Below are 10,823 nucleotides of genomic sequence, written 5' to 3' on the forward strand. Positions count from 1 at the left end.
AATAATAAATAATTTATTAGTAATAATGTATTAATAATAATCAATAATTTATTAGTAATAATAAATGATTTATTAGTAATAATTTATTAATAATAATTATTTATTTATTAATAATAACTAATAATTTTAATAATAATTTAATAATAAGTAATAATTTATTATTAATAATTAATAATTAATAATTTATTAGTAGTAATTTATTAATGATAATTTGAATTGTTCAGAAGAAACAGTGGTGAGCATCGGTCCTCTGAGCATGTCAAAAGAGTATTTCCACCCAGCACATCAAAAAATATTCCCAGCAGAGCTAATCGTGGGAAGGAAATGATCCTCTGAGCATGTCAGGAGTACCATACAATTTTGCAACACAGAGCTCTTGTATTGCAGCAAAATTACGAGTTCCTGGCCTTTAGCGGCAATGAAAGTGATATCGAAGTGATTTAACCACAAAGGCTCCTGATAAGGGAGGTGGCACCCGGCAGAGTCATGTCACACCCGCACCCTGGGCACACGGAAACTGTCACGCAAACACATACGTGTGTATGACATAGGCAAGTATTTGAGGGGTGAAAGGTGTCGTTAGAGCATTTCAATTCCTTCCTCTTCTTTCCTTCCCCTTCCTCTTTCTTTTCCTTCTCTCCTCCTCCTCCTCTTTCTTCATTTCTTCCTTTCCTTCTTTCCATCTTTCCTTTCTTTCTCTTTTCTTTTCTTCCTCCCCCCGTCCCTCCCTCCCTCCCTCCCTTTTCCTTCTTTCCTTCGTCTTTTCATTCTTTCCTTCATTTTTCCTCCCTTTCCTTCTTTCCTTCCTTCCTCCCTTCCTCCTTCTGTCCCTTCCTTTCTTCGCCTTTTCATTCTTTCCTTCCTCCTTTCTTTTCTTCCTTCCTCTGTTCCCTCCTCCCTTCCTCCTTTCCTCCCTTTTCTTCTTTCATTCCTTTCTCTTTTTCTCCCTTCTTCCTTCCTTCCCTCCTTTTCTTCCTTCCTTCCTTCTTTTCCTCCCTCCCCCCTTTCCTTCTTACTTACTTTCCTTCCTTCCTCTTTTCCCCCTTCCCTCCCTTCCTTCCTCTTTTCATTCTTTCTTTCTTTCCTCGTTTCTTTTCTTCCTTCCTTTGTTCCCTTCTCCCTTCCCTCCCTTCCTCCTTTCCTCCTTTTCCTTCTTTCCCTCCCTTTGCTTCTTTCTTTCCTCCTTTCCCTTTCCTTTCTTCCCTCCCTCCCTTCCTCTTTTCATTCTTTCTTTCTTTCCTCCTTTCTTTTCATCTTTCCTCTTTTCTCCCTCCCTCCCTTCCTCTTTTCCTTCCTTCCTTCCTTCCTTCCTTCCTTCCTTCCTTCCTTCCTCCCTCCCTCCCTTTTTCTTTCTTCCTTCTTTCTTTTTCTTTCCTTCCTTCCTCTTTTCCTTCTTTCTTTCCTTCCTTACTTCATTCCTTCTTCTTTTCCTTCCTCTTTTCCTCCTTTCTTTCCTCCCTCCAATCCTTTCTTTCTTCCTTCCTCTTTTTCTTTTTTCCCCTCCTTTCCTTTCTTTCTCCTTTCTTTTCTTCTTCCTTCCCTTCTTCCCTTTCTTCCATCCTTCCTTCTTTCCTTCATTTCTTCTTTTATTCCTCCCTCTTTTCCTCCTTTCTTTCTTTCCTTACACCTTTTCTCCTTTCTTTCCTTCCTTCCTCTTTTCCTGCCTTTCCTTTCTTTTCTTCTTTCCTCCCTTCTTCCCTCTCTTCCTTTCTTCTTTCCTTCCTTTCTTCTTTTATTCCTCCCTCTTTTCCTCCTTCCTTTCTTTCCTTCCTCTTTTCCTCCTTTCCTTTCTTTCTCTTTTCTTCCTCCCCCGTCCCTTCTTCCCTCCCTCCCTTTTCCTTCTTTCCTTCGTCTTTTCATTCTTTCCTTCCTTTTTTCCTCCCTTTCCTTCTTTCCTTCCTTCCTCCCTTCCTCCTTCTGTCCCTTCCTTTCTTCGCCTTTTCATTCTTTCCTTCCTCCTTTCTTTTCTTCCTTCCTCTGTTCCCTCCTCCCTTCCTCCTTTCCTCCCTTTTCTTCTTTCATTCCTTTCTCTTTTTCTCCCTTCTTCCTTCCTTCCCTCCTTTTCTTCCTTCCTTCCTTCTTTTCCTCCCTCCCCCCTTTCCTTCTTACTTACTTTCCTTCCTTCCTCTTTTCCCCCTTCCCTCCCTTCCTTCCTCTTTTCATTCTTTCTTTCTTTCCTCGTTTCTTTTCTTCCTTCCTTTGTTCCCTTCTCCCTTCCCTCCCTTCCTCCTTTCCTCCTTTTCCTTCTTTCCCTCCCTTTGCTTCTTTCTTTCCTCCTTTCCCTTTCCTTTCTTCCCTCCCTCCCTTCCTCTTTTCATTCTTTCTTTCTTTCCTCCTTTCTTTTCATCTTTCCTCTTTTCTCCCTCCCTCCCTTCCTCTTTTCCTTCCTTCCTTCCTTCCTTCCTTCCTTCCTTCCTTCCTTCCTTCCTACCTACCTACCTACCTCTGTTCCCTCCTTCCTCCCTTTCCTTCTTTCATTCCTTCCTCTTTTCCTCCCTTCTTTCTTCCCTCCCTTTCTTTTTCCTCTTTTCTTTCCTTCCTTCCTCCGTCCCTCCCTTCCCTCTTTCCTTCCTCTTTTCCTCCCTTTCCTTCTTTCCTTCCTTCCTCTTTTCCTCACTCACTCCCTCCCTTCTTCTTTTCATTCTTTCTTTCCTTCTTTCTTTTTTTCCTTCCTCTTTTCCTCCCTCCCTCTTTTTCTTCCTTCCTTCCTCCCTTCTTCCCTCCCTCCCTCCCCTTCTTTCCCTCCCTTTCCTTCTTTCATTCCTTCCTCTTTTCCTCCCTTCTTTCTTTCTTTCCTCCCTCCCTTCCTTCCTTCCTCTTATCCCCCCTTCTTTCTTCCCTCCCTTTCTTTTTTCCTCTTTTCCTTCCTTCCCCTTTTCCTCCCTTTCCTTCCTTCCTTCCTCTTTCCTCTTTCCTTCCTCTTTTCCTCCCTCACTCCCTCCCTTCCTCTTTTCATTCTTTCTTTCCTTCTTTCTTTTCTTCCTTCCTCTTTTCCTTCCTCCCTTCCCTCCTTTCCTCCCTTTCCTTCTTTCCTCCCCTTGCTTCTTTCTTTCCTCCTTTCCCTTTCCTTTCTTCCCTCCCTTTCTTCCTTCCTTTCCCTCTTCCTCCTTCCCAAGACCTTTGCTTCTTCTTGCCCCACAAACCTGCTTTAATGCCAATTCTGGGTCTGCTCGGAACAATAAAAAAGGGGGAGTGCCTCTGAGTGCGTGCAAAGCGCCGCTCGAGAAGCCAACACCCTAAATAGAATCCAGGTCACGGCCTTATTCTTTCTCCTTTTCCCTTCCCATTTTCCCACCCATTGCAAAGCGTCCCGGCTTCCCTCTCCGTCTCCCTCCTTCGTCTTCAGCTTTTTTCAATCGCTGCAAAGAATAGTTAAAATACTTTTTTGAAATTCCTCCCTTCCGGAGCATGAAATTATTATTTTTCCCAACCTACCTTGCAGGATTGGCGTCCGAAAAGCCAAACCTTGATGTTTTTCTCATGTTCAGGCGAAACTTTCGGAAACTTTTGGAAACTTTTGGAAACTTTTGGAAACTTTCAGAGATGGAAATAAGGCAGAATCAGGGGAAGGGGAGAGGCTCAGACTGGCTCTCTTCTCCTCGTTTCGAAGTCTGATTTCTCGCCTTATTTTCCCTTATTTTTCCTTCGGAAAAAGGACCTCCAGAGCCTGGTTCGAGGGGGCGAGGAATGAATACGGCTCGGAACAAAAGCCGGACTGTTTTGCACACAAAAGGCTCTCTCTTTTTTGCTGATGCCGCGGGATTCCCAAATGACCGGGCCCAGCCGGACGAGTTGCAGCTTGCTTTGCAGTCAATATATCTCTATCTATATCTATATCTATATAATAAAATAAATAACATAATTGATATATATATATATATATATATATATATATAATTTAGATATAATTTTCTCATCTATATAATATAAAATAATAAACATAACTGTAATATATATAATTTAAATATATTATTGTCTCATATATAAATTAAATATAATAAAATAGTAAACATAATTATAATATATATATAATTAAAATATACAATTGTCTCATTTATATATATAATAAAATAATAAACATAACTATAATATATATAATTTAAATATATTATTGTCTCATATATAAATATAATAAAATAGTAAACATAATTATAATATATATATATAATTTAAATATACTATTGTCTCATATATATATATATATATATATATAATAAAATAAAAATGTAATATATATATATAATTAAAATATATCATTGTCTCATATATTTACATATATATAAAATAATAAACATAATTGTAATATATATATATAATTTAAATATATTATTGTCTCATATATAAATATATTAAAATAGTAAATATAATTATAATATATATATAATTTAAATATACAATTGTCTCATATATATATATTTACAATAAACATAACTGTAATATATATAATTTAAATATACAATTGTCTCATATATATATATATAATAAAATAAAAATGTAATTGTTATATAAAAATTAAATATATAATTGTCTCATCTATATATACATATAATAAACATAATTGTAATATATATATACTTGTCCCACATATAAATATAATAAAATAGTAAACATAATCGTAATATATATATAATTTAAATATATAATTATCTCATCTATATATATATAATAAAATAATAAACAATTATATATATATATAATTTAAATATATACTTGTCTCATCGATATATATATATAATAAAATAATAAACATAACTGTAATATATATAATTTAAATATATTACTGTCATATATAAATATAATAAAATAGTAAACATAATTATAATATATATAATATATAATTAAAATATACAATTGTCTCATTTATATATATAATAAAATAATAAACATAACTGTAATATATATAATTTAAATATACAATTGTCTCATCTATATATATATATATATATATATAATAAAATAAAAATGTAATTGTAATATATATATAATTGTCTCATATATAAATATAATAAAATAATAAACATAATCATTATATATATATATATATAATTTAAATATATAATTGTCTCATCAATATATAATTTTCTCATCTATATAAAATAAAATAATAAACATAACTGTAATATATATAATTTAAATATATTATTGTCATATATATAAATATAATAAAATAGTAAACATAATTATAATATATATAATTAAAATATACAATTGTCCCATATATATATATATATATATATATAATAAACTTTTGGAATATATATATAATTAAAATGTATAATTGTCTCATATATAAATATAATAAAATAGTAAACATAATTATAATATATATATATAATTTAAATATATAATTGTCTCATATATAAATATATTAAAATAGTAAACATAATTATAATATATATATAATTTAAATATACAATTGTCTCATATATATATATATATATTTATAATAAACATAATTGTTATATATATATATATATAATTAAAATGTATAATTGTCTCATATATAAATATAATAAAATAATAAACATATATATATATATAATTTAAATATATAATTGTCTCATCTATATATATATGATAAAATAAAAATGTAATTGTAATATATATATATTGTCTCATCTATATATAATAAAATAATAAACATAACTGTAATATATATAATTTAAATATACAATTGACTCATCTATATATATATGATAAAATAAAAATGTAATTGTAATATATATATATTGTCTCATCTATATATATAATAAAATAATAAACATAACTGTAATATATATAATTTAAATATACAATTGTCTCATCTATATATATATAATAAAATGTAATTGTAATATATATATATAATTAAAATGTATACTTGTCTCATATATAAATATAATAAAATAATAAACATAATTGCAATATATATAATTTAAATATATAATTGTCTCATCTATAAATATAATAAAATAATAATCAATTATATATATATAATTTAAATATATAATTATCTCATCTATATATATATAAAATAAACATAATTGTAATATATACATATAATTTAAATATATACTTGTCTCATATATATATATATAATGAAATAATAAACATAATTGTAATATATATATATATTATAAAATAAAACATAATTGTTATATATAAATAAAATATATAATTGTCTCATATATATATATATATATAAATAATACAAAACAAATGATTCATATATAGAATACAAAACATGATTGTAACATATATATAATTTAAATATATAATGTTCATTCATATATATATATATATATATATATATATATAATAAACATAATTGTAATATATATATAAAATAAAAACATAATTGTAATATGTATATAAATAAAATATATAATTGTCTCATATATATATATATATATATATATATATAACAAAACATAACTGTAATATATATAATTAAAATATATAATTGTCATTCATATATATATATATATAATAAAATAATTGTGTATAGATATAATTAAAATATATTATTGTCTCTCATATATATATATATATATATATATATATATATACACACACACACACATACACATACATACATATATACATAATTGGTAGGTTTTGGGGGGAAATTGTCCTGGGCATTTTGGAGTTGCAAGTACTGGGATGTATAGTTCACCTGCAAGCAATGAGCACGCTGAACTCCACCAATGGGGGAAAAAAAGACAAAAAATATTTTTATCATTATTTTGTTTCATATTTTTATTTCTCTTTCGTTCCAGTTCTGAATTAAAGCTGTTTTTATTTCCAAACGCAGGTATTATTATTATTCTTACAAAACAAAACAAGGCAATTGTTGGTCAGGACGTTATATGGCGGATCAATATAAAGATCTATAGGTAGATATATAGAAAAAGAGTGGGTTTTTTCCCCCAAAAAATCGGGTTTTGGCATTTTAGGAAATATATATATATTTATGTATTTATTTTCCATTGCAGCAAGCAGGGCTTGTTAATAAGATATTTACGTTTTCGCTTCCCTAAACAATAAGTAAACAACCCAAAAAATGCAGGTAAAGGAATGTTTACATGTTTACAAACACGCGACACGTCATAATATATTAAAAATATTTCGTTTTAAACATTTTGGAATAATATTCTGCCCCGTTTCCCGAGAAAGGGAAGGCTGAGGCCGGTTAGCAATTATTATTATTATTATTATTATTATTATTATTATTATTATTATTAATATTATTATATTATAAACAATATAATATAATATAATATTATAATATAATATTATAATATTATATTAATTATTATTATTATATTATAAACAATATAATATAATATAATAATATTTTATTATAATATTATATTATTATTATTATAATATTATAATATTATATTATATTATATTATATTATATTATATACAATAAGGAAAAAAGAGGGACCCAACGGACTCATTCGACCTCATTCCAGATTCGAATACTGGTAAGCTTTGGTCATTTGGGAGTTGTAGTTTGCTGGGATTTATAGTTCGCCCACAATCAAAGAGCACTGTGCACTCAGTGATGGATCTGGATCAATCTTAGTACAAATACTCAACATGCCCAAATCTGAACACTGGTGGAGTGTGGGGAAAATACACCTTGACATTTGGGAGTTGTAGTTTGCTGGGATTTATAGTTCGCCCACAATCAAAGAGCGTTCTGAACCCCGCCAACGGTGGAACTGAATCAAACTTTGCACACAGAAACTCCCACAAGCAACAGAAAAGACTGGAAGGGATTGGTGGGCATTGACCTTGAGTTTGGGAGTTGTAGTTCACCTACATCCAGAGAGCACTGTGGACTCAAACAGTGATGGGTCTGGACCAAACTTGGCATGGATACTCAATGTGCCCAAATCTGTGCCCAATGTGCCCAAATCTGAACACTGGAGGAGTTTGGGGAAAATACACCTTGACATTTGGGAGTTGTAGTTGCTGGGATTTATAGTTCGCCCACAATCAAAGATCGTTCTGAACCCTGCCAACGGTGGAACTGAATCAAACTTTGCACACAGAAACTCCCACAAGCAACAGAAAAGACTGGAAGGGATTGGTGGGCATTGACCTTGAGTTTGGGAGTTGTAGTTCACCTACATCCAGAGAGCACTGTGGACTCAAACAGTGATGGGTCTGGACCAAACTTGGCATGGATACTCAGTATTCTCAAATGTGAACACTTGTGGAGTTTAGGGGAATTAGACCTTGACATTTGGGAGTTGTAGTTGCTGGGATTTATAGTTCACCCACAATCAAAGAGCACTGTGCACTCAGTGATGGATCTGGATCAATCTTGGTACAAATACTCAATCTGCACAAATGTGAACACTGGTGGAATTTAGGGGAATTAGACCTTGACATTTGGGAGTTGTAGTTGCTGGGATTTATAGTTCGCCTAAAATCAAAGAGCACTGTGGACTCAAACAATGATGGATCTGGACGAAACTTGGCACGGATACTCAATCTGCACAAATGTGAACACTGGTGGAGTTTGGGGAAGGTAGACCTTGACATTTGGGAGTTGTCGTTGCTGGGATTTATAGTTCACCTACAATCAAAGAGCATTCTGAACCTCACCAATGATGGAATTGAACCAAAATTGGGACACAGAAACTCCCCTGACCAACAAAAAATACTGGAAGGGTTTGGTAGGCATTGACCTTGAGTTTGGGAGTTGTAGTTCACCTAAATCCAGAGAGCATTGTGGACTCAAACAGTGATGGATCTGGACCAAACTGGGCATGGATACGCAGTATTCCCAAATGTGAACACTGGAGGAGTTTGGGAAAAATTGACCTTGACATTTGGGAGTTGTAGTTGCTGGGATTTATAGTTCACCGTCAATCAAAGAGCATTCTGAATGCCACCAACAGTGGAATTGCACCAAACCTGGCACACAGAAATGCCCATGAGCAACAGAAAATACTGGAAGGGATTGGTGGGCATTGACCTTGAGTTTGGGAGTTGTAGTTCACCTACATCCAGAGACTCAAACAGTGATGTATCTGGATTAATCTTGGCACTGATACTCAATATGCCCAAATCTGAACACTGGTGGAGTTTGGGGAAAGTAGACCTTAACATTTGGGAGTTATAGTTGCTGGGATTTATAGTTCGCTTACAATCAAAGAGCATTCTGAACCACACCAACTGTGTTAATTCTAGAGTGTGGACAGGCCCCAGCTCTAAGTCATTGCCCCAAAAGAACACATACCAAAAAACCTTTCAAAACTAACAATCACCTTTCCCTGAGGACGATCACCACGTTTTCGTGGCCGGCTTGCTTCCCCGTGGCTTTCCTCTGAGGCTGAGAGAGTGTGGCTCGCACCCGAATGAGGTCTGAAACCAGGGCCATCGTCGAGCGCTCAAACCACCACTCGTACTGACCCTTCCACCATTCCTTCATAGACTTTCGGTTCTCGTTAGACTACAAATCCCAACATCCACGGGACTGATGGGAATTGTAGTCCAAAGACTTACAAATTCTCCCCCCCCCCCCTTCCCGGTAGGTTGTTAGGAATAGTGGGAGCTGAAGTCCAAAATTCAATTCATTCGACAGTGTAGGTGCAGGTGCGTACGTCTCGAGCCCAAGAGTCAAAGTGCTAGGAATTATGGGAGTTGAAGTCCAAAACATCTGGAGGGCCAAAGTTTGCCCATGCCTTTTCTACACTGTAGACTTAATCCAGTTTGATACCACTTACAACTATGGAATTCTGGGTGTTATCGTTTGGCCCTCGCTGGCAGAGAAGAGTCAAGGCTTGGCGAAACTACAACTCCCAGGATTCTATAGTTTTTGAAGCGGTGTTAAAACTCCATTCGTTTGGCAGTGTAGGTGCAGGTGCATACGTCTCGAGCCCAAGAGTCAAAGTGCTAGGAATTGTGGGAGTTGAAGTCCAAAATTTCTGGAGGGCCAGAGTTTGCCAAGGCCTATTCTACACTGTAGACTTAATGCAGTTTGACACTACTTACAACTGCCACAACTTTTGAAGCAGTGTTAAAATTCCATTCGTTCGACAGCGTAGGTGCAGGTGCGTACGTCTCGAGCCCAAGAGTCAAAGTGCTAGGAATTGTGGGAGTTGAAGCCCAAAATATCTGGAGGGCCAGAGTTTGCCAAGGCCTGTTCTACACTGTAGACTTAATCCAGTTTGACCCCACTTACAACTGCCACAACCTTTGAAACGGTGTTAAAACTCCATTCGTTCGACAGTGTAGGTGCAGGTGCGTACGTCTCGAGCCCAAGAGTCAAAGTGCTAGGAGTTGTGGGAGTTGTAGTCCAAAATATCTGGAGGGCCAGAGTTTGCCAAGGCCTGTTCTACACTGTAGACTTAATGCAGTTTGACACCACTTACAACTGCCACAACTATGGAATCCTGGGTGTTGTCGTTTGGCCCTCGCTGGCAGAGAAGAGTCAAGGCTTGGCGAAACTACAACTCCCAGGATTCTATGGTGTTAAAATTCCATCCGTTCGACAGAGTAGGTGCAGGTGCATACGTCTCGAGCCCAAGAGTCAAAGTGCTACGAATTGTGGGAGTTGAAGTCCAAAATATCTGGAGAGCCAGAGTTTGCCAAGACCTGTTCTACACTGTAGACTTAATCCAGTTTGATACCACTTACAACTGCCACAACTATGGAATTCTGGGTGTTATCATTTCGACCTCGCTGGCAGAGAAGATTCAAGGCTTGGCGAAACTACAACTCCCAGGATTCTATAGTTTTTGAAGCGGTGTTAAAACTCCATTCGTTCGACAGAGTAGGTGCAGGTGCGTACGTCTCGAGCCCAAGAGTCAAAGTGCTAGG

The sequence above is a fragment of the Anolis sagrei genome, chromosome 12, assembly GCF_037176765.1.
Source record: "Anolis sagrei isolate rAnoSag1 chromosome 12, rAnoSag1.mat, whole genome shotgun sequence".
Classification (NCBI taxonomy): domain Eukaryota; kingdom Metazoa; phylum Chordata; class Lepidosauria; order Squamata; family Dactyloidae; genus Anolis; species Anolis sagrei.